Source organism: Nyctereutes procyonoides, unplaced genomic scaffold, assembly GCF_905146905.1.
Source record: "Nyctereutes procyonoides isolate TBG_1078 unplaced genomic scaffold, NYPRO_anot_genome, whole genome shotgun sequence".
Classification (NCBI taxonomy): Eukaryota; Metazoa; Chordata; class Mammalia; order Carnivora; family Canidae; genus Nyctereutes; species Nyctereutes procyonoides.
Window position 1 is genome coordinate 19,049,413 of NW_026575125.1, and position 23,301 is coordinate 19,072,713.

Below are 23,301 nucleotides of genomic sequence, written 5' to 3' on the forward strand. Positions count from 1 at the left end.
GAGTTGCTGCCATTATATGGGGTTGAGTATCAGCTGAGAATCTGTTAGATTTCAGGAACTGTACTAGCCATCGTGTCTTATTTGTTTAAAAGAAGGGTAGGTGTTTTATTCTATTTCCTACAATTCATATGAAATCTGAGATTTATTTTTTTTAAAGATTTTAACTATTTATTCATGAGAGACACAGAGAAAGAGAGAGAGTCAGAGACACAGGCAGAGGGAGAAGCAGGCTCCACGCAGGGAGCCCGATGCAGGACTCCATCCCGGGACTCCAGAATCATGCCCTGGGCCAGAGGCAGGCGCCAAACCACTGAGCCACCCAAGGATCCCCCGAAATCTGATATTTATAGTAACAGATTTTATCAACCTTTTCATAACTTCATGAACAATGAAATATACTTTGGATTCAGGTTTTCCTCTCTAAAAAACCTTAATTGGGGGGGGGAAGTTTGTGTTAGTAAAGAAAACAAAATGATGTATGTTCTTTCCATTGCAAGTATGACTTCAAGGATGTTATGTTCAACTGAGAGACCTAATCATGTAGCTTTTTAACCCAAAATATTGTTTTCCCCAGGTGAATAAATTTTATTCTTTGTCCTTGAGATGAAAGGCCAAGGAAACTTTCCACTGGCTAAAGAGAGGGGATTCGGATTCAAATACAGTGCATTTTGTTAAATCAGCTCCTTGCATTTATGGGTTGATTTCATTTAGAGGGCCAGGTAAATGTAGTTTGTCATTACCATGTGACTTTTCTGCTTTGCTGCATAGAGAATAAATTCAAAGCTGATTACTGTAAAGAAGCCAATTCTAATATTTTCAAAAATATACCCAAAACATACTGTGGACCATAAGCAAATTTAAGTCATGGAAAAATTAAGAGGCAATCATTTATACACTATAATTTATAGCATTTATGGGATTTCTCTGCTCAGAGTTCAAAATGAAGAGCAGTGAACTCATAGATCTTATTTAAACTTTCAAATAACCCCAAGAAGCAGTAATTATCACTATATTATAAGTGAGGCAACAAGCTAAGAAAGGGCTAGGAGAAGACTGGATGTAAAGCAACCAAGACTGAACTATAAGACCAAAAGTCTTTAAAAATCATTTTTTGTAACCCATTACCTGTGGTTAAATCATTTTTTTGTATATTAAAATACTACATTCTGTTGATGCTGTTGAACTAGCTATAAGCCAGCTGAATCTGGAGATCAATAAGTAACCTCACTCCTCTTTACTGAAGCAGGAGATAACAATTCCCATCATGGACAGAGAAAAGATGGGAGGGAGCTCATCTCCTTGCAATCAAGTGTCAGGGCAGGGAAGGATCAAGTACCAAAGCCAAATCAAAAGGCAAAACAAAAAGAACAGTTTTTGTCTAATTCAAAGAAACTTAACCCCAGAAACATACAGCTCTTTCAGACAAGGCACTAGTTAAATATTTTTTTCTCTAAGAAATAGTGTTTGAGCAGAAACATAATACTTTTATAATTTTCAAGCACTTTACAGCATGCCTTCACATACATTATTGCGTTTGATCCTCACAACTACTCTACCAAGTGGAATTTATTAATGCCTCTGTTTGATAGATGGGGACACCAAGTTCAGAGCAGATAAACAACTTGTTGAAGCACATAAAACATGACCAAGACAGCATTCAATGCCAAGTCTTCACGTCTCAAGTCTTTCCTTGGGAAAAACACACTGATTCTCCCATTTGTTTGAGCCAAAGAAAATCCCAAAAATAGCTGGGGAAAAAAAAAATCCTAAAATCAAGTAACCCCTAAGCCGAAGACAGCTCATGCCCAAATGCATTTAGCATTGAGTTATCATTCAAGCTGATTTTTAAAAGGTTAATATTTGGCTAGAGTCCACATATAAAAAAAATCAGTCTAAAGTATTTGGTGACTGTTTCTTTTTAGTTTTTCTGACATTATTTGGAATCAGGAAAATCCAAATCAACCACTATGAGATAACACCTCATACCTGTCAGAATGGCTAATATTAACAACTCAGGAATCAATAGATGTTGGTGAAGATATGGAGAAAGGGGAACCCCTCTCACTGTTGGTGAGAATGCAAACTGGTGCAGCCACTCTGAAGAACAGTATGGAGGTTCCTCAGAAAGTTGGAAATATAGCTAGCCTATGGTTCAGCAATTATACTACTTGGTATTTATCCAAAGGACACAAACATAGTGATTCAAAGGGGAACATGCACCCCAATATTTATACCAGCAATGTCCACAATAGCCAAACTATGGAAAGAGCCCAGATGTCCACTGACAGATGAATAAAGAAGATGTGGTGTATATATACAATGGAATATTCCTCAGCCATCAAAAATAATGAAATCTAAAAAAAATAATGAAATCTTGTCATTGGCAATGAGGTGGATACAACTAGAATGTATTATGCTAAGCAAAATAAAGACAAACACTGTATTTCACTCATATAAGGAATTTAAGAAACAAAACAGATGAACATAGGGGAAGGGAAGAAAAAAATAAGACAAAAACAGAGGGGGAGACAAACCATAAGAGACTCTTAACTCTAGGAAACAAACTGAGGGTTGCTGGAGGGGATGTGAGTCAGGGGATGGGGTAACTGGGTGATGTAATGAGCAGTAGGTGTTATATGCAACTGATGAATCACTACATTCTACCTCTGAAACTAATTTAAAAAATAAAGTATTTGTGGGTTAATAATCAAGTAGGAAAAAATAGTATCTTAGAATATGTTTAATACTTTTTCCTAAACACATTCTGCTTCTACATTGCTTGGTGTTAGATTTAATGAAGTACTAGAGATATAGGAGATATTCACTTTGTCCACTGAGAATTCTTGTATAAAAAGGCCTACATAAAAATTTTATTATTACGTTTAGGCAACCTTGGGCCTGCCATCTGTATTATTACAGATGGCATTATACTTTTTCTGTTTCAGGTTTTTATTCAAATTAAAATTACCATTCCTACAGTTTAGAATTATCTACTACCAAGACCAATTCTCACTTTTAGCAGCCCTCAAGCACGAAATTTTTCTTGCCCATAGGTTTGTGGGTAGGCTGCATTTCTTGACTAGGCTTGGCAGAGCCAGGCTAGATTCCAGGCTTTATATCAAGTTCATACATGTAACAGAGATCTTCAACATTCTGGGGCCAGGAGCTACTTGGGATATGTTCTTCTCATGGTAGACGGCAGAATTTCAAGAGACCAAGCCTAACCATCTGAGTACACTTAAACCTTTTACTCATCCATTAAGTGGTGTTCCATTGTCCAAATCAAGACACATGGTCAAGCCTTTCATCATTGGAGGAGAAAATAAATGGTTTCCTCTGGTTGGATGTACCACAAAGCAAGTGCACAGATTATAAATCTCTTACAAGAAAGAAGTAAAGAGTTGGGAAAATTCAGTCCATCTAAATTATGGGAAATTTTATTATGTCCAAGTTGCACTAACTATAGTCATTAAATAAGTCTGTTTCAAAAAAATATTTCCAAGTTTGTTCTTAGAATGTTCGTACATAGTACCCAAAAGTGAAATTAGAAAAAATATCTTGCGAACCATGCCAAAGAATTTATCCAGTAACAATGGGAAGCTACAGAAGCCCCTTTGACTTTGTATTCAGGGATTCCCCAAACCACCTGCCCCCTTATAGCTCATTATAATGTTATCCCCAGGGATTCATCCAAACCAAAACTGTTTTGGCCTCCTTTTCCTTATCTGGTGAGGGCTTTCAGCATACTGGGAAGATACTGGCATGGCAAATGTTGCTGATCTAGTTTAATTAGAATTTAAGTAGTAACGCTGAAGATAAAATAATTTACTCTTTATTAATTTTTATTTGAATTTGAATTTATTGTCATAATTTTGACTGATTTAAATGCAGAATTCACTAAAAATTGATGTTCTAAATGGTGTCTGCCCTCGTTTGATTGAGATCTTGTCCCAGAGAAAAGGATTTTTACTTTGTCTTCCCCCACAAACTTTGCCTGTCTTCGTTCCCTTTCTCATCTCACTATTACCTATTATATTAACAGACCGATGTACATGATTGAGGCAATCTCCAGAGCCCAGGCATCTCATTGTTCCTGTCTAACTGGATGCTGTAGTGATGCTAACGATATAAACTACAAATGATAGTACACCAAGCACATACGGCATTCTCTCCATGCAAGTAAGACACTCTGTGTCTTCCCCCCTAATATCCTGACAAATATAATCTCTTTGCTTCCCAAAGATGTGATAAGGGCATGGGTGAAAATCAGCTTGCTGAGTTTCACCCTCGTGAAATGCAATGGATTTTGACTGATAGAGTGTAAGTGGGAACTATGAAAATGAAAGGGTCCACTCATTTTACACTTGATAAGATTAGGAAAGCTTTTACTCTCTAATACAGATATATTTCTTGAGTGCTCATTCCATTCATTTATTCATTCCCAAATTTATTCATTCAACCCACAAAATGTCTGTGATGTTCCAGGCACAGTGGTCCCAGGCAAGGACCTGAAATATTATGAACTGCAAAGAAAACTTTGTAGCAATGGGACAAAAGTAAATGATTTGTTTAAAATAATGTGCTTTGATCTAAAAATAACAGCAGTCTTACAAATACTAGCCAACTGAGCTTAAGGAGATCATCTTACCTCTCTGATTCTATTTTTCTAGCCTAGTAAAATGGACAATGATACTTTTTCTGTTTCAAGTTTTTGTTCAAATTAAAATTATAGTTTAATACTGGTTTCAAGAGTAGAATTCAGTGGGATACCTGGGTGGCTCAGTGGTTGAGCATCTGCCTTCCACCCAGGGTGTGATCCTGGAGACCCGGGATCGAGTCCCACATCGGGCTCCCTGCATGGAGCCTGCTTCTCCCTCTCTCCCTCTGCCTGTGTCTCTGCACCCCCCCCCCCGTGTGTGTCTCATGAATAAATAAAATCTTTAAAAAAAAGAGTAGAATTCAGTGATTCATCACTTACATACAACACCCAGTTCTCATCACAAGTGCTGTCCTTAATATTCGTATCACACACTTAGCCCATCCCCCGCCCACCTCTCTCCATCAATCCTCAGTTTGTTCTCTACAGGTAAGAGTTGTCATGGTTTCTCTTTCTTCCCCTTCCCCTATCGTCCATCTCTTTTGTTTTTTTAAGTTCTACATATGAGTGAAATGATATGGTATCTGTCTTTCTCTGACCATTTTGCTTAGGACAATACATTCTAGCTCCATCCATGTCTTTGCAAATGCTAAGATTGCTTTCTGATGGCTAGTATTCCATAAAATGGACACAGTGGTACTTAATCTACTTCCCTTCCAGAGAAAACTATGTCAACTGTCATTTATGTGTAGGACAGTACAAATGCTTTATATCATTATTTTTAAGTAACAGATTGCCTTCATCAGATCACCTCAATGTAAGGATTATTAATTATATTCATCACTATCCCTGTGTAACAAGAAACCACAAAATCTCAGTAGAAAAGAACATGACCATTTATCTTTACTTTCATAGGTCTACAGGTCAGCTAGAGCAGCTCTACTTCACACTGCAGGTCTGTGGGTTGACCAGGATGACTCTGTACCCCTCACTGTACACTGACAAGTGGGCTCCTGGGGAAGCATGTTGTTTTTAGGGCAGTGGCAAAATAAAGACAAGCAGAACCATGAGAGGCTTCTTGAGGCTTAGGCTCAGAACTAGTATGCTGTCATTTCCACCCACATTCCATTGGTCAAAGACAATCATGTGGCCAAAACCAGTATCAGCGATATGGAGAAATTTATGCCCAGAGTGGCAAAGTGAAAAGGGTAAATACTTCCTTAATGATAATCTATATCATCCCAGCTCTCTTTTTCCTCTAAGAATTTTCAGAGAACAATCTTGGGTAGGATATAGGCTTTCAACATGTCATTTCCCTGCTCCACAACGGCTCTGTAGCACACGTTTATTTTCTAATCCATTGGACATTAATAATCTCTTTCTACCCTGACATCTCCATTGTAGATGTTGAAAGCCCAATACTTCATTTCTCAGCTTCCTTTGTCCCTAGGGGTAGGCATGTGGAATGTGGCCCAGTTCTGTTTAATGAAACAAAACCACAAGCCTAACAAAGACTTTTGGAAAAGCTTTTGATCCCTTTAGAAAAAGACAGGTAGGAAAGGAGAGCTGGTAGGTAGACCATTTTACCCTTTTTACCCCAACATGAATGTAGAAGTGATGACTAACGCTATAGTAGCCATCTTATGACTATGACATAGAAACCATTAGAACAGAAGGCCAGCATGCTCAGGACTGGTTCCCTGATAACATCATTGAGGCATCTTCTGTAAGAAAATTTTTTGTTAAAGTACACTTCTGTGTTACTTGCAAATGAATACAACGTACACAGGCACCCAATGATCTATTTGTAATATCTTAACTCTTCTGCCTCACTTTCCATATCTTTACTAACCTGGTCCCCATGTGCAGATCCATTGTTTACAAACACACTCCCTCAGGGATCCCGGGGTGGCTCAGTGGTTTAGTGCCTGCCTTCAGCCCAGGGCATGATCTTGGAGACCAGGGATCAAGTCCCACGTCGGGCTCCCAGCATGGAGCCTGCTTCTCCCTCTGCCTGTGTCTCTGCCTCTCTCTGTGTGTCTCTAATGAGTAAATAAAATAAAAAAACACACTCCCTCAAGTAAGACTGTTCTCCTTCCATGTCTGAGTTATTGGATTGCCCTCTCCCTACTCATTTGCCAATCCAATTACAATCTATCCTCCAACACTGAGCTCATATCCAACTTCCTCCATAAAGTTCAACCCAAAATGAATGCTTTCCTTTTGTGAAACCCAGTTGAGAGTTGATCTTCCAAAAACTCAGCCTAGTTTTTGTGTTCTCAATGTTGCTTAGGTGACTGCTTCTTAACATTTAAGTAGAAATGACCAGGCTCTCTGGGATGAGACCTGGTTTGCAGGGACATGGCTAAACGCACCAAGAAGTTTGGAATTATTGGTAAATATGAGACCCATTATGGTGCCTCCCTCAGGAAAAAGGTGAAGAATATTGAAATAAGCCAGCACATCAAGTACACTTGCTCCTACTATGGCAAAATGAAGATGAAAAGATGAGCTATGGAGTTCATCTTTTGTGAGCTTTTGTGGTTCCTGCATGAAAACGGTAGCCAGTGGTACCTGGACCTACAACACCACTTCTGCCATCACAGTAAAGTCCACCATCAGAAGACTGAAGGGGTTGAAAGACCAGTAGAAACTCCACCATTTGAAACATTGCTAGCCTATAACACATGGGTTAATTTACGTAACAGCAACAACCAAAGAGTGACCATTTCTTATGGAAGGATCTCCATGGTTCCAAATGGTACAGGTCTTAGAACACAGCACAACAAATGCTGATTATGATTAACGGGACAGTGTCTCTGGTATACCAACAGGCTGGCTGGTATGTAAGTAATTTTTAGTTACTCATCTGAAAGTTAGAATGTACTTTGGTATAGAAAATCCAACCAATCTACTTATGTAAACATGCCAAGAGAAGGGCAACTCCTCAGCCCAAGGCAATATTCATCCATTTGTCCATTCATCCATCAAGTCATTATCAGGTATCTATGTCATAGAACAACTTATTTTCATGAGCTATCTTTTTTTTAAAAAAAGATTTTATTTATTTATTCATGAGAGACACAGAGAGAGAGAGGCAGAGACACAGGCAGAGGGAGAAGGCTCCATGCAGGCAGCCCGATGTGGGACTCGATCCTGGGACTCTAGGATCACACCCTGGGCCAGAGACGCTAAACCACTGAGCCACCCAGGCGTCCCTTTCATGAGCTATCTTAACACATCTCCACTTCCACCTCCCTCTCTACTACTTTCTAGAACACATACATTTTTCTATGATCATAAGCTGTAACTCAGACTTCCTAATTGTTCCATATTGCCTAGGTGATCTACACCAACCCCTACGGAGCCTGTTTTTTTCCGACACTGATCTCAGGTACGTATTAGGAGAAAAGCAATCTGTACGATTCACACCAGCTATGCATCAATGACAGCCCCTTTATGGGTCCCATGTGCTCCTGTCTTTTTAATGGATTATCTTTCAATTCAAAAGAATTTCACTCCGGGTGCAAGTTGAGAAAGTTCAGACTACATGTAAGGCATTCTCAGGTATCCAGTAAAATACCTTTCTCTTCTGAACCTAGCAGCAAGTCAAGCATCAATTTATTTATGAACCTAAAAGATCCTTTTAAAAAACAGATTTATTTAGGTATGCTTGACACACAATAAACCACCCATGTTTCAAGTGTACAACTTGATAAATTCTGATGTGTATATACTCATGAAATCATCAAGACTATGAACATCCCCAACACCTTTAAAAGCTTCCTGTCTTTTTGTATCTACTGAGTTGCTGTCACAATATGCTAGTTTGCATTTCTTACTTTACATAAATGGGATCACATAGTATAGATGGATAGGACAGATTTTTTTGGATTCTTTTCATCAATATAATCATTTTGGCATCTGTTCATCTTGGATTTTCTTTTTTTTAATATATCAATAGACCATTCCTTTAAATTGCTGAGTAGTATTATATGGACATACCACATTTTTCTTATCCATTCACCTGTTGATGGATATTTGGACTTTTACTAGCATTTCCCAGATAGAAGCATCAGAGGCCCTGTTAACAGGTACAGAGGTGAGAGACACTTAATATCATGTATTTACAAGTAGGGAATTACCTATGGCTTGGAAACAATTCTCCATGTGTTTCTCACCTTCTGGCAGGTGTCCTGAGCAAAGCATTGAGCCCTCTTGTTTCAGAGTAACTCCTCAAGGCTGTTTGCGTTTCACAGAGCCAGGACCAGAAGGAAGCAGACATGGCACCTCAGGTTCCAAATTGAGAGAGATACTAACCCCATAGGTGAGTACCTCCTTCAATGTTGTGCTTCAGCTCCTCACTTGCCTGACCCTAACCCTGAACCTAGATAGCCAACAGTCTTGGCAGCTAGAGATAGTGTGTCCCCCGCCGCACCCCCCCACCACTACTACCCAGAGCACAAAGCAGGTGTGTTCCTTCTCCAGGATTATAAAGGGACTAGATCCTTCCACGGCAAAGGATGGGCAAGTTTGCCAACAAGCCCCTTCAAAAGATTGTGTTTCCTATGTTCAGATCCTAACCTGAGCTATAAATGCACCATGCAGGCAACATTTACCCAGCCCCACCTCTGCGTCACCTCCATAGGACTTATAGGAATTGGTTCAAACAGGACGTTGATGCTGACAATGGGATCATGAGTAATGAAGTCCCTGGTCTCTGGCTAGGGAACTAGATACCTCTTTCAGCATCTATGATACTGTGGCTGGCTCATTTATTAGTTTGCAAACAGAGAAAAATCTCAGGCCCTTCAGTTTTTGACAACGATTACCACAGAGTAATGCCAAATCCATTATCTGGACACCCAGCCAAGAGAGAACTTTTAGGTAGTGCAGACACCTGCTGCATGCTCTTGGGTAAAAAGCTTGACAGAATTCATTCTAACCCCTCTGTGTACCCCATTATCACACACATTTTTCATTTGGCAAGCATTTATTCAACTCTTACTACCTGCCAAACACTAGGTCATAGAAAATAGGATTTTTTGACCTCCTGGTTTCACTGTCTAGTGGAGAGAGCAGACAGACAAAAATTGTAATTCATAGAGATTGCTACTGTAACCAAGATGAGAAGCCAGGGAAGGCTTCAGAGGAGGTGGTGTTTGCATCGAGTCTTGAGAGAACTGTAGGCATCCGTTGGGGTTGAAGATGGGAGTTGGAGAGAACAGGCATGTGCAAAGTTATACATACATGCAAGAGAAACTTAAGTTCAGAGAATGGTGAGGGAATTACAGACGCTAAAGAATAGATGCTAAAGAAAAGTTTGTGTGTGGAGAGGGAGGCAAAAAAGAGGGAGTGATCATGGGAGGAAGTGAGGAGTATTAGGAGAGAAACTCTAAAGATGTAGATATAAAAGAAGGATCTGGAATGCAAAACTAAGGAACTGGGGCTTTACAAATGGATGCTTCAGAGGCACCTGGGTGGCTCAGTGGTTGAGCCTCTGCCTTTGGCTCACGTTGTGATCCTGGGGTCCTGGGATGGAGTCCCACGTCAGACTCCCTGCAGGGAGCCTGATTCTCACTCTGCCTATGTATCTGCCTCTCTGTGTGTGTCTCTCATCAATGAATAAATAAAATCTTTTAAAAATAAACCAAAACCAAAAGGATGCTTCAGAGTTGGCTTTCACCAGTTTTACTTTTTAAGTGGGGAAGCCATGCTACTTATGTTTATCACTTTGAATTATAACCATTTGTATCTAAAGAAATTCCCCCACTGCTAGGGTCAAGCTCCTGTGGGACTAAGGGACTCCATCTTGTTCACTTTTGCCCTCCAATTCCACTCTAGAACAGAGTTGCTACTCAAAAAAAAAAATGGTACTAACAAATGAGTTACTCAGCAAAAATTAACTTCTCCTCTCAGATAATCTCTATATATGATGCACCTCAAAATGTCCCATTTGTGAATAATTAAGACAAATAAATTAAAAATACAGATGTTTCTGATATTTTTGAAAAAATTATCATTCCAGGTTATAGCTTACAATTTTTCTCACATTTTTCATTACTTTATTCATGAGTTGGCTTTTTAAAATCACTTTGTGTAGGATACTAATACAGTACTTATCTCTAAAATAAATTTCATATTCTTATTAAATATACTTCTTTTAAATTTATAAGGTGCCATGTATTATTCATTGGCAAGTCTTAGCTCATACCACAGATTATATATCACTTTTTCCATGTATCATAAGTGGTCATTTAGATTGAAATCAAAATTATATTTAACTGAACTCATAGCTGGTGAGTTATCCTCCCTTTTTAAACTTATTTTCTGGCCACATGTCTCTACCAAATGTTATAGATGAAAAATCTTTCATTAAGACACTTGTAGTAAGAAGTTAATATACCAATATTTTTTATCCTAAAATATTTTCTTGGGCCTAGAAATTTTGATATGCTCATAATGCAGAAAACCCCTGAGTGAAAACATAGCCTTTATTTATAAAGAAGATAGATTATATGTAGATATATATTCCACTGAGATATTAGAAACTCACAATTTACTGAATTCTATCCTTTTTTCTTTCAGTTCAAATGTCTTTGTTCAAAAAATATATTATAGAAAACTTCTACTGATCAAAATTATTCTTATTTTAAATGCACCGTAACATTTTTAAAAGTTCACATATACAATTTTGCCTGCAATGACAAGGATCTGAATTAAATGCAGTCTTTCTAAAAGTCTTTCCTTTTTGGAGAAAAACTTATGACTTTCTGAGGGTGATCAGACTCAAATGTGAATAAGAAATACCTAACACAAGACTTGATCATAGTAACCAACCAGCCACCTTCTTTTTTCCTAAGGTGATTTTGCCATCTAGAAACATAAGCCCCAGATTCACTCCTCTTTCCTTGCTTTCTTCTTGAAGCAACTGTAATTGCTTCTTAAAAAATAGCACTATTATGTTGTGCCAAATCTCACCAATGTTAGTTATTACCACATTTCTCATGACATTTTGAAGTCTTGCAAAATAAGGTGTAAAGAATTACCAAGCACGTTTTGTACTTTTCTTTAATCAACCATTTTGTTTGCAGAAACTCAACTTGGTTCCATTCTGTAAGCACAGACCTACTCAGATACTCCACTGTGATGGAAGCTTCTTAAGAGTGGAGATGAAACCCAACTCCACAGCTAGCAAAAATGAATGATCCAACTTTAGGGAACAGGGTCCTGTGATGGAAGGAAAAAAGCCTGAAGTCTTTTTTGAACCATGCTGCCTCCTACGCATATCATAAGGCACCCCAGGCTTCTTTTTTTTCTCATTTGAACATAGAAATAATTAATGCCTACCTCTCAAAATGGTGTAAAGTTCAAATGGCACAATTCAAGGAAAAGCAGTTCATAAATTCAGTCTAGTTTGAGTTTTATATTTTTCCCTTTGCACACGTACTTTCATTATATCCAAATTACATACATACATACCTTTTTAAAACACCCATACACACACATATAAATAAAACCTAAGACCCCTTGGACCTCCAGCCTTAATCACAGTATAAGAAAGAATTTTGATGGTTTGAAGCTGACAGTCAAGAAAGAATTCTTTAAAAGTCTTTGGTGCAAAAAGGTGATTTTATTAAAGCACAGGGACAAGGCCCGTGAACAGCAAGAGCTGTACTGGGGTCACAAGGAGTGGACCATTACATACTTTCAAGTTGGGAGCAGGTTAGGGATAGCATAAGTCCCTAAGGAATTTTGGAAGCAAGGTTTCCAGGACCTTGAGGGGGCTAGCTATTGTTGGGAAAAGGTCATTTATTACTGTTAATAAAATCTTAGTCATGAGACCCTTCAGATGTATATCAGTGGGCCATATGTTGGGGGATGATTGCCTGCATGTATCTCTGGGGGTAGAGATAAAAAGCAAGTTTCCAATGAATTTTTACATGTTTAGACTTACCGGATCATGAGAGTTGGGCTAAGATGGACTTTTGTCTTTAGCAAAGTATCAACATTGAGGCAGTAGAAGCACTATATTAACGTCACTCTGCCTGTTTCAAGGACTTGTCAATGCGCTGTAGGTAGTAAGGAAATTTAATAATTTCTCTTCTGCCTTCGTTTCCCTCATCAACAGTGTTCATCTCCCCTTTCACTGAGCAACCATTACAAGCATGTGTATTGAGCACCTGATCACACCAATTGTATGGAGAGATCCACTTCCATATTCTATAATTGCAGTTTGTTATTCCTGTGAAGAGACCACATCTTCTGTATTTACTCTCAACAGATATTTATAGGGTTTCTTCTACTGTCTCCACATAAATAAGACTGAGATTAATATCCTCATACTCTCCCCAGACACCAGTGAGAGTGTACAGGGCATGCCCCGAAGGTAGAAGGCCTAGGTGAGGAGGATACAGGTATTCTATACTTGCCAACTCACAGCAGTGAAAGCTTTTTCGAAGGGGCTCTACAAATTCACACTTGCTAGCAGTAGACATATTCTCGTATTGTCAGTCTTTTCAGACTTAAGTTTGCTGGTTGAAAGTGAAAATAACTTCACATGTCGTATTAGAGATTTCCATTTCTACTCTGAATTCACTATAGTCTCGCTTGTGTTTCTCCTTTTATTGAGGTACAGGGGTTCTTGATGCATTTTGGATACTAATCTTTTGTTAGGTATGCTAAAAATACTCTCCCCCTAAGCAGCCTTTCTCTCAGTTATGTGTTTAATAGTGTCCTCCGAGTTCCAGAAGTCTCCACCTTGATATACTCAAATGTAGTCTTTTCCTTCTATGCTTAGTCATTTGTACTTTAAAATGTCTTCTTCTCTTCATGGTCATAAAGATGTCATTTCACAATTTCTGTGAACATTTTAAAGGTTTCTTTTTAAACTAAACATCAATTCCTCTGGATTTTTTTTTTTTTTTGCATGCAGTCTGTTGGAAAACATTATCAAAAAGGCTGTAACAAAAAAAAAAAAAAAAGGGCTGTAATCACCTTTTGACCCAGGCACTGGACCTGAAAACTTAAAGCCTCTTCACCCCTCCCATCCTTGGAATGTGGCTTCTGCTTGCCTTTCCCTCTTCCAGAGACTGTTCCAGAAACATAACCTTGAGATGGTGATGTTACGCTGAAAACAACTACATGGTGGCATCTTCAGCAACTTTTAAGATTTGGATGGCAGGTGTGAGGATCAATGCATCTTGCTGCCCTCCACCACCCCACCACCCCTACCTCAAGACAAGTCTCCTATGGACCTTCCTCTTGTTATTATTAAAACTACTACCTGCCACCACAGAGTGGTCTTCCTCTTCTGTTGGTGTCTCCCTGCCTCTAAAGGGACTGGTTTCAGAGGACACAGAGAATGCTCCCAAGAGGGTTGTGAACGTACACAGTCTGAGGAAGCAATCTCCTTTTTCAATATAAAATTCCTTTCCTAACAGGATTTATTGAACAATCCAATTCCTTGTTAATTTTTACTGCTGCCTCATAGAACTATCTTCCATTTCTTTCTACATTGTCTATTTGGACTCTGATCTATTGATCCCCTCCTGCACCAATAGTATGCTGAAGGATTTTGGTATTATAATAAATTCCTAAATTAATCTGAGGATAATCAACATCTTTAATACTGAGTGTTCATTCCAGTTGAGTAGTATAGCTAGTATATACTTTTTATATAATTCAGTAATGTTTCGTTTGTCCTTAAAGATCTTCCATTTATATCTTAGTAGGTTTGTAGTTTTATCAGGTTTTGATTTTTATTCCTATAGTGAAAAGGATATTTTCTCTAATCTCTTTGATTGCTGCTGGTATGTGGTCATTTTTTTTTTAAATACTGATCTTATCTCAAAAACCCTGGCTGAACTAATAATATAGGTTTATCTTCTTGGATTTTCTATAAACAGTCCACAAATAATTAAATTCAGACTTTAAGCACTTAGGAGTTTTCCCTATTCTACTCAATTTTGAAGACCTCCAGTAAAATATTAGGTAGGAGAAACCGACACCCTCATCATGTCCCAGACTCAACCTAAATGGGCATGCTTAGTCATCAAGGTGAAGTAGGATGTCTGTGCATTTCTAGTTCATATTGACCATGAGATTTTATCACTAATGGGTTTTTAAAGCTTTCTTCTCTTTTTGGCCATTGACTGAAGTAGATGTACACATCTGTTGTATTTTTACTTTGCTAAGGTAGCAAATTCCACTGTTAAGCTTTTCTAGTGCCTGAACATTCTTGAATTTGTGGTATAAGTTCCCTCTTGATTTTACAGCTTTGCTGTTTATCCAATTTTTGTGGGTTTTCTTTTCAATGTTCACAAGGTGAGACTGGCCCACAGTTTTCAGTTGACTTTATTTGGTTATAGCTCTAGCCATAGAAAATGTTTTATGAATTTTTCTTATGCTCAACAGCAAGTCTTAAACTAAAACAAAAAAGGGTTGCCTAGTCCTTTAAGTTTTGGTAAAAGTTTACTCCTAAAAGTGGTTCGTCTTCAAGTTATTTTGAGGGAGAGGTTTATTTTAAAGCACAGTTTTTATGCATTATTGAACTTTTTATTCATATTTGCTATTTCTTGGGTCAATAATATTGTGTATGTGTGCATATACATGTATATACATTTATACATTAGGATGTCTAAATGCTTACTTCTAGAAAATCTCTATTATGTAAGTTTAAATTCAATGACCATTTTAACTCTATTGTTCATGTGTATATGCTACTTTTTCTCATTCCTAAATACTGGTTCTCCACCTTATTTTCTTAGTCACTCACCAAAGGTTTGCCTCTGTATCTCTTTTTAAGGATTTAACTGTTGGTTGTATAAATCATGTAAACCAATTTTTATTTTATTAAAAGTTCTATCTTTACTTCCTCTTTGGCTTTACTCTTCTTTCTGATTTTTCTTTTACAGTTTCTAGAGTTCTATCTTAAACATATTTCATTTTATTTTTAAGGCAGACCGTGAAAGAATTTCTTTCTTTTCTACCTCCCTATCCACACTGTGTTTCAGCCATGATTATGTCCATACCAGTTATGGAAGTCCTTCTACAAGATGCAGTTCCCACAACAGCTTCTTCTGGGAGACTCCACTTCAGGCTTATATTTGGCCCAATTCTAGGCTGTGGCCAATACAGGAAGTTAGTTTTAGAATTTAAAAAAGTCATGTTTAAAAGGCACTTTAAGCATTTTTATGGTGAGAATGCATCATCCTTTCAACTAGCACAAACTAAGAAACAGTCTTTGGTGTGGGCTGTGAACACCAGGTTTTAACTACTATCTTTTTATAAAAAATTCAAAATCTCTCTACCTCTGTCAATTATACACAATTATCCATTAACATCTCAATATAAAAGTCAGTCATTATATGAACTTAAGTTACATCTAAGAAATCTTCATTTTGTCAATCTTCATCCCTTGCTTTGAGGCCAATACCTCTCCCAACTTCCATGTATATTCTCAGCTTTAAGTCAACTGCCTTCAACATGAAGGCAAACATCAATGAAATCGAGTCCTATGAATACTCACTTCCAAAACCCAATCGTTTGAAGTGCTTTACTGCATGTGTGACATGTTGGTCTATTTTCTTTGAGAGCAGCAATATGAAACACAATCACTAGAATATAGTCAAAGCCTTTAAACTAAGTTGTCCTGAGAGTAACAAAAAAGAGTCTTAAAGGGATTATCTTTCTTTAAAACATTAGACTTCTGGTCATCAAAATCGTTCCTATTTTTATTTAAATTTACTTTTGTAAGTCAGAAGGTTCTAACTGCAGTAGGATTAAGATAACACTCTGAAGTTTTATAGTGTGCTTTTCTATACATGAAATTTACTCTTCACAAAAGGCCATTATTGTTCTACCAAAACTAAGCGAGGTAAAGAGACCTGCGCAGCAACATAAAGACTGAACCAAGACTCCCATTGAGGACACTCAGACCTGGGCCTTTGCTGCTTCTTCCAGTCAGGCTTTTTAAATTAATTCAATGGGAGAAAAATCACTATAGCAAACAAGACTTAAAAGATTCACTTAATGACCCCTTAGAGTTTGCTACAAGAGTTCAGTGCCACAAAACTGCTAGGTGCAGGTTATTGTAATAACATCTAATTTGCATTTAAACAGCCAACTTTGTGGTCCATGATTTAAGAGATATTCCACCCTAACGGGAAAAACTTTGTTGGAATATCAACAACAATCACCACAATCCAGTTTTAGAACATTTTCATCTCCTCAATAAAATCCCTCCTGCCATTTACATATATTCCCTTCACTTCCCTGTGCCCCCAGCGACTATGTCCATACCAGGCAACATAGGTTGCCTGTGTCCTAGGCAACCATTAATCTACTTTCTGCCTCTTTAGATTTAGAATCCTAATGTGGTCTCCCGTGCCTGGCTTCATTCACTTAGAACATTCCTGAGGCTCATCCATGTATCAGTAATTTCTTCCTTTTTATTGCTGAATATACCAAATTGTATCCATTCATCAGTTGGTAGAATTTCCAGTTCCTTCTTCTGGTTCCCCAACATATTTTACTGCTGTATGGTAGCTCATGGTCCATTTTGGGGGTATTTCTTTCTAGAACTCTAACTTCCTAAATGCTAGGTATAGCTACAGAACATCATATCTGATGCCTCAGCTCCCTCTGCCACCTCTGACCACCCCCCTCAGCCACCAATCCAATGGGTTTTAACAAAATTGGCTTTTAAAGAACCGTAAAACCATTATAGGACTTCATTCACCTCCATTTTAAATAACCAACTATGAATAGGGTCATTTATTTAAGGCATTTTTCCAGCATCTGAAGATATAGTTATCATACAACTCAGTGATTCTACTAAAAGTCATGGAATGACACACTAAAATGGGTCCATTTTAAGGTATATAAATAATTTCTCAATAGTTTTTTTTTAAAAGGTTGGGGAAGATAGATGATAAAATAAGGGTATAAAAACCGAAATGAGAACGTTCAAGCTGTCAACCAGAGCAGCTGACACCCCTACCACAGCCTATAGGATGAGTCCATTAGGAATTTATTAGATGCAGGGTAATCCTGCTGGTAGAAACCCACTATATGCTCTGAGCTCTGTACTCTCACTCACTCACATGTGAAGCCTTAGCCTCTTGCACATTGGCCAAATCCATGCAAGTGGAATAAAAAAGCAACATCATACTAGGTTATCAGAACAAGTTTTGAACCATCAGAACTACTTTTGAGTTGTGCATTTGCCACTTTTTAAGCAAATTAAGTTACCCAAGATTTAGGATGGATTTAACAAATGAAATCTAAGATACCATGTTAAATTTCAATTTATGATGAACAATCTACCAGTATTATGTATATCCCATGCAACATCCAAGGCATACTGATACTATAGCATACTTGGTACATTCTTACTGACAAGTTATTTTTTGTCTATCTGAAATGTAAATATAACCAGGTGTCCTGTATTTTAGCTAGCAACCCTTCAAAATCTAGTATCCCCTTGTTATTATGAGACTATTAAAACCACATTATAATACACTAAGATTACATTGCCTACTTAGATATATTAGCAAGTTATCTCTAAGAATTAGCTTCTCATTTAATGGTCCTTCTGCCTCAACTACCTGTTTAGATATTCCACCATCCTCTAAGTGTGGAGCGCCATCCTGAACCACAGCTGGCTTTAGTGGGATGTTTGTTTGTTTATTTATTTATTTATTTATTTATTTATTTATTTATTTATTTATTTATGATAGTCACAGAGAGAGAGAGAGAGAGAGAGAGAGAGAGAGAGAGAGAGAGGGGCAGAGACACAGGCAGAGGGTGAAGCAGGCTCCATACACCGGGAGCCTGACGTGGGATTCGATCCTGGGTCTCCAGGATCGCGCCCTGGGCCAAAGGCAGGCGCTAAACCGCTGCGCCACCCAGGGATCCCTTTAGTGGGATGTTAAATCACCAAGGTCTTTCTCACTTCATCTCCTAATGGATAAAGTCTTGGAACCCTACAACAAACCTGGTATACACCAGCCATTCACAATGGCTTGTCTTGGGCATGACGCAGGCTGTAATTCCTGTCAAAACAGAATCCAGTCTGGTATAGAAAAAAAAGTGCTTAGAACAGAGAGGAAATCAAGAACATGGGTAAGCACAGGCTGACAGCATAGAGAAATGAAGGAAGCAGACATCAGATATGGAGCAGTTCCGGGACTAGCTATCTCCCCCTGGACTCTTAGATGCCACCACCTATTTGTTCCCCCAGTTTTGTGAGGACATCCTTTTACGGTGACACCAATTTAAGTCAAGCCCATGTAGGCTAGATTTTTTTCAGATTATATCCATATGTATTTTTATTTTATTTTTATTTAAATGCAATTAACATTTAGTATTAGTTTCAGAGGTAGAGTTCAGTGATTCAGTCTTACATATGACACCCAGTGCTCATTCCATTACATGCCCTCCTTAATGTCCACCACCCAGTTATTCCATCCCCCCACCCACCTCCCCTCCAGTGACCTCAGTTTGTTTCCTAGAATTAAGAGTCTTATTGTTTGTCTCCCTCTGATTTTTGTCTTATTTTATTTTTCCCTCCCTTCCCCTAGGCTCCTGCTCCTCTGTTTCTTAAATTCCACATATGAGTGAAATTATGTGTCTTTCTCTGATGGACTCCTCGGCCCTCTACTTAGCATAATATCCTCTAATTCCATCCACATTATTGCAAATGGCAAGGTTTCATTTTTGATGGCTGAGTAATATTCCATTATATGCATGTGTGAGTATATATATATACACACACATATATATATGGATATGTATACATACATATACATGTATGTATATATATGGATATATATATGTGTGTGTGTGTGTGTCTTCTTAATCCATTCATCTGTCGATGGACATCTGGGCTCTTTCCACAGTTTGGCTATTGTGGCCATTGCTGCTATAAACATTAGGGTGCAGGTGCCCCTTCAGATCATTACATATCTATCTTTGAGGTAAATATCCAGTAGTGCAATTGCTGTGTCATAGGGTAGCTCTATTTTCAACTTTTTGAGGAACCTCCATACGGTCTTCCAGAGTGGCTGCACCAGCTTGCATTCCCACCAGCAGTGGAAGAGGGCTTCCCTTTCTCCTATGCTAGATTTCAGACAGTTACTGAACCAACTCTCTCAGGCCCTAGAATAGCAACAATGCAAAGTACACTCATTCATCTACCTTGACAGCAGCAGGATCAGGCAAAGAATCAGATCAGGTAACTCTTTCACCACTTCGATTCTAAAAGCAATACTAAGAAGTGTAGAAAATTTTTAAAAAATCCACAGGGAACATGCAATTCTATTACCTAATGACAACCTGTGAGGGGAAAAAAAGTAATATTATATGCCATTTTATTATAATGATACTTTGCTTCCCCCAAAAGATTTTCAAAATATTTCCATCTTAATGAGTATTTAATACCCCAGAGGGTAACACTTACAGTAACCATTTGTTGCCCATTTCCTATTAACTGTACTAATAAAAAGTAGTCTTGTATACCTTTATTCACTTTAACTTCATTTCCCTTATGACAAATCCCTAGAAAGCCCATTACTAAGACAATCTCCAGATTTCTTTTGAGATAGGTTATACTAATTTATACTCCCTTTTGTACTGAAGATAGTTAAGGGCCTGCTTTTATAAGCTCCACATCTCCCTGCCAAAGCCTTCTTGCAATTTTAAGGCAAAAAAAATTTGCTGTTATTTTAAGAGCACAAGATAACAAACTTAATCTTTACCTGTGACCCCAGAATGGTCTTGGTCTTCACAGAATATCTAAGAGGAGGAACCACTGAGTCTACAAATATGAAGCCAATGTCTGTACTCCACCCTCTAGTGCCTACAGACTTCTGTGGAAGTGAAATGTAACCTTATATAACATTTAGTGGGCTCACTCTTTGGGGTTTAAGTAGACATCTAATTAAGAATGTGAGAATATGACAAGCCAGTCGAATCAAAAGCAGTGCTGGGTAGTTATGCTATGTGCTCGGGTATCGGGATTCCAAGAATGTATCACCCAATGGTCCGTGCATATTGCCATCTGTCCATTGGAGGATGGGTGTAGGTGAACCTGAGCAACATGTAGTTCAGAGAAGTGAAAGCCAAGAGCACTAATAGAGACAAGTATTCATGAGTCTTAGTAGTCAATATCCACAGTGTGGTCATAAAAAAAAAGTTTATTTTTTAAAATTTTTTAAGCAGCAGACATATTTTAGTCTCCAACTAATTCACTCTACCTGACAAGCCAGCTGGAAGGAGAAAGCTGTAGATTTGTTTGAATGACAGGATACACAACCTTCTATGATAACAAAACACATGTGATTTTAGTTAGAAAAGACTTAAGTAGTCTACAGAACCAAAAGGATTTTAAGACAAGAATCATGGGAACTGACAATTCTAGGAGGCCTAGGCATAGGCAAAAGTAAACCTTCTTAGAGTAAAAGTCTAAGCTACTTTGAGGCTACCTGTGCTTTAGGAATAAGAGAAACTCCAATACAAAAAGGCAGGAATGCAGTAGTTCAGAAGTCTCAGAGCGGTGGTAAATGCTGAGAAAAGCCTTCTGGTTGATTAGGAGGACTTTGGGAGGGGAACAGCTATTATTACATAGTATTCTGTAACAAGGCAGGCTCCAGGCCACCCTGTTTCCCAAGATCAAGGTATCTACAGGATTGCCTCTAACACCAAGGTTATAAGGCATAAAGACTGTCAAAGCCTACAGGCCCTGGTAACCCTAGCCAGGTAGTGGTTCTGCCTGGCTGAGGAAAGCCTGAAGTGCTTCCTAACTGAGACTGCCTGGCCTCTCCAAGTCTGGAGTGTTTCATGTGGTTTCATTTTTGTTTTGTTTTAAACAAGGATTTTATTTCTTAGAAAATTCTCTCAACTTTAAGTTGGGTGTATCACACCCACAAAAAACAAAATACGATCCAGACCTTAAGAATGGATTCCGATTGTTTAAAAACTCTAGACATTAAAAGTTGTTAAAACATCAGTGGGCCTCGGATTTAAAAAAAAAATTATAGGGCAGCCCGGGTGGCTCAGTGGTTTAGCGCCACCTTCGGCCCAGGGCATGATCCTGGAGTCCCTGGATCGAGTCTCAAATGGGGCTCCCTTTGTGGAGCCTGCTTCTCCCTCTGCCTGTGTCTCTGCCTGTCTCTGTCTCTCTCTCTTTCTGTCTCTCTCTCTCATAAACAAAATCTTTTAAAAAATAAATTATAATATCCCCATTTATGCTGACATTTGTAGTTTTGTGTTAAAGTCCTTAAAGATAAGCAAGTAAGTCTTAACATCTTGAGCTAATTATTTATGAAGAATTACTTGGCTTTACCATGACTCTGCTACATACTCAACAATTCTGTATTAAGTATTTTCCTATTTGTGTTCCATTCCCTTATTTATCCTCTTCTCCAGGTTACAGAGACCCAGAGCAGCACAGGCAATAGAAAAGGAAAATAGGTAGGGCAACATTTGCTTTTCAGTAGGTCTTTCATCAAATTCAAGTTGGTCTTTTGCCTTGTCCTTACCTTTTTCTTTTGCTGTAAAGTGTTTTGGAAGAATGATTCAACATGATCTCTGGACAAAAATAGCGTTGAAAATTTAGAATCACAGCAGTTCCCTAGATATACTCACTGTCACTCAACCAGTGGTGCTCACTCTTCATTTTCCTATACTCAAATTAGAAGTGTTGTAGATTTGTATTAATACCATATGCCATTAATATCCTTGGGCTAAATTCTTTCATTTTCATCTAATTGTTGGAGGAAGCCAAGAGGAAGATAGATTCCAATATAGAATATACTTCTCTAGATCCATTTCTGTACAAGCTTGGAACAGAATCCTGAGTTCTATTTTAATGAGTATTAAAATATGTTGTTAAATCCTTGTCTGTTGCTTAAGACCTAAGTAAACCCAAGCTGGGGAATCAGATCAAAAACCTCTGATGTAAGGCAGGCATACATTCGGAAATGATTATTAATAACCAATTCATTAAATCTTTACTTCCCTGCTTGATATGCTATAAAGTCAAAGTAGGGTCTTTGCAGGCTAAGTTCAACCTCAAGAGTTACTTAAGACCTTTCACAATTTTCCAAAGTACTCTTTATCTCACACTGGGAGGTGGGAGGAATCCCCTAGAGCTCTGGCTTTTCCTGCCAAGTTGGGAGGATCTGGCAACTTTAGGCAACAGTCAGCTGGGTCTCCTTAGCTGCTGTCCTCTTAGGACCCAGCACATGTCTCCATTCACTACAATCCTCTTTTCCTTACCACCACTCCCAGCCCACTTCTCTCATTTATAGAACTTTCTTGCCACTGCTGGTCTTTGAATTAGCCACCCACTCTCCTAGGCAGAGAGGGCCCCAGTCTTTCTGGTTCTCCAACACAAGAAGATCCTTAGGCCTCGACAGCCCCTGACCAGAACACAAGGAGGCTAAACAAGACCTTACAATACAGCCACTAAGTAGATCACCACACAGCCCATCTCCCAACTGTCCGGTTGGCCAAAGTTTAACTTCCAGGCTCAGGATTAGATCCAGAGGGTATCGAGGTCAAAGAGGTCAGATGGTAAGGAAACCAGTCCAAGGTCACACAGGCATTTAAAGCTGTGCAGAGGGGATCCCTGGGTGACGCAGCAGTTTGGCGCCTGCCTTTGGCCCAGGGCGTAATCCTGGAGACCCGGGATCGAATCC

General features: G+C 38.5%; 1 pseudogene; it reads left to right on the forward strand.

Moving 5' to 3' along the window:
- The first annotated feature begins 6,958 nt into the window (after positions 1 to 6,958).
- LOC129518688 (60S ribosomal protein L37a-like) lies at positions 6,959 to 7,247 on the forward strand (annotated as a pseudogene).
- The last annotated feature ends 16,054 nt before the right edge of the window (positions 7,248 to 23,301 follow it).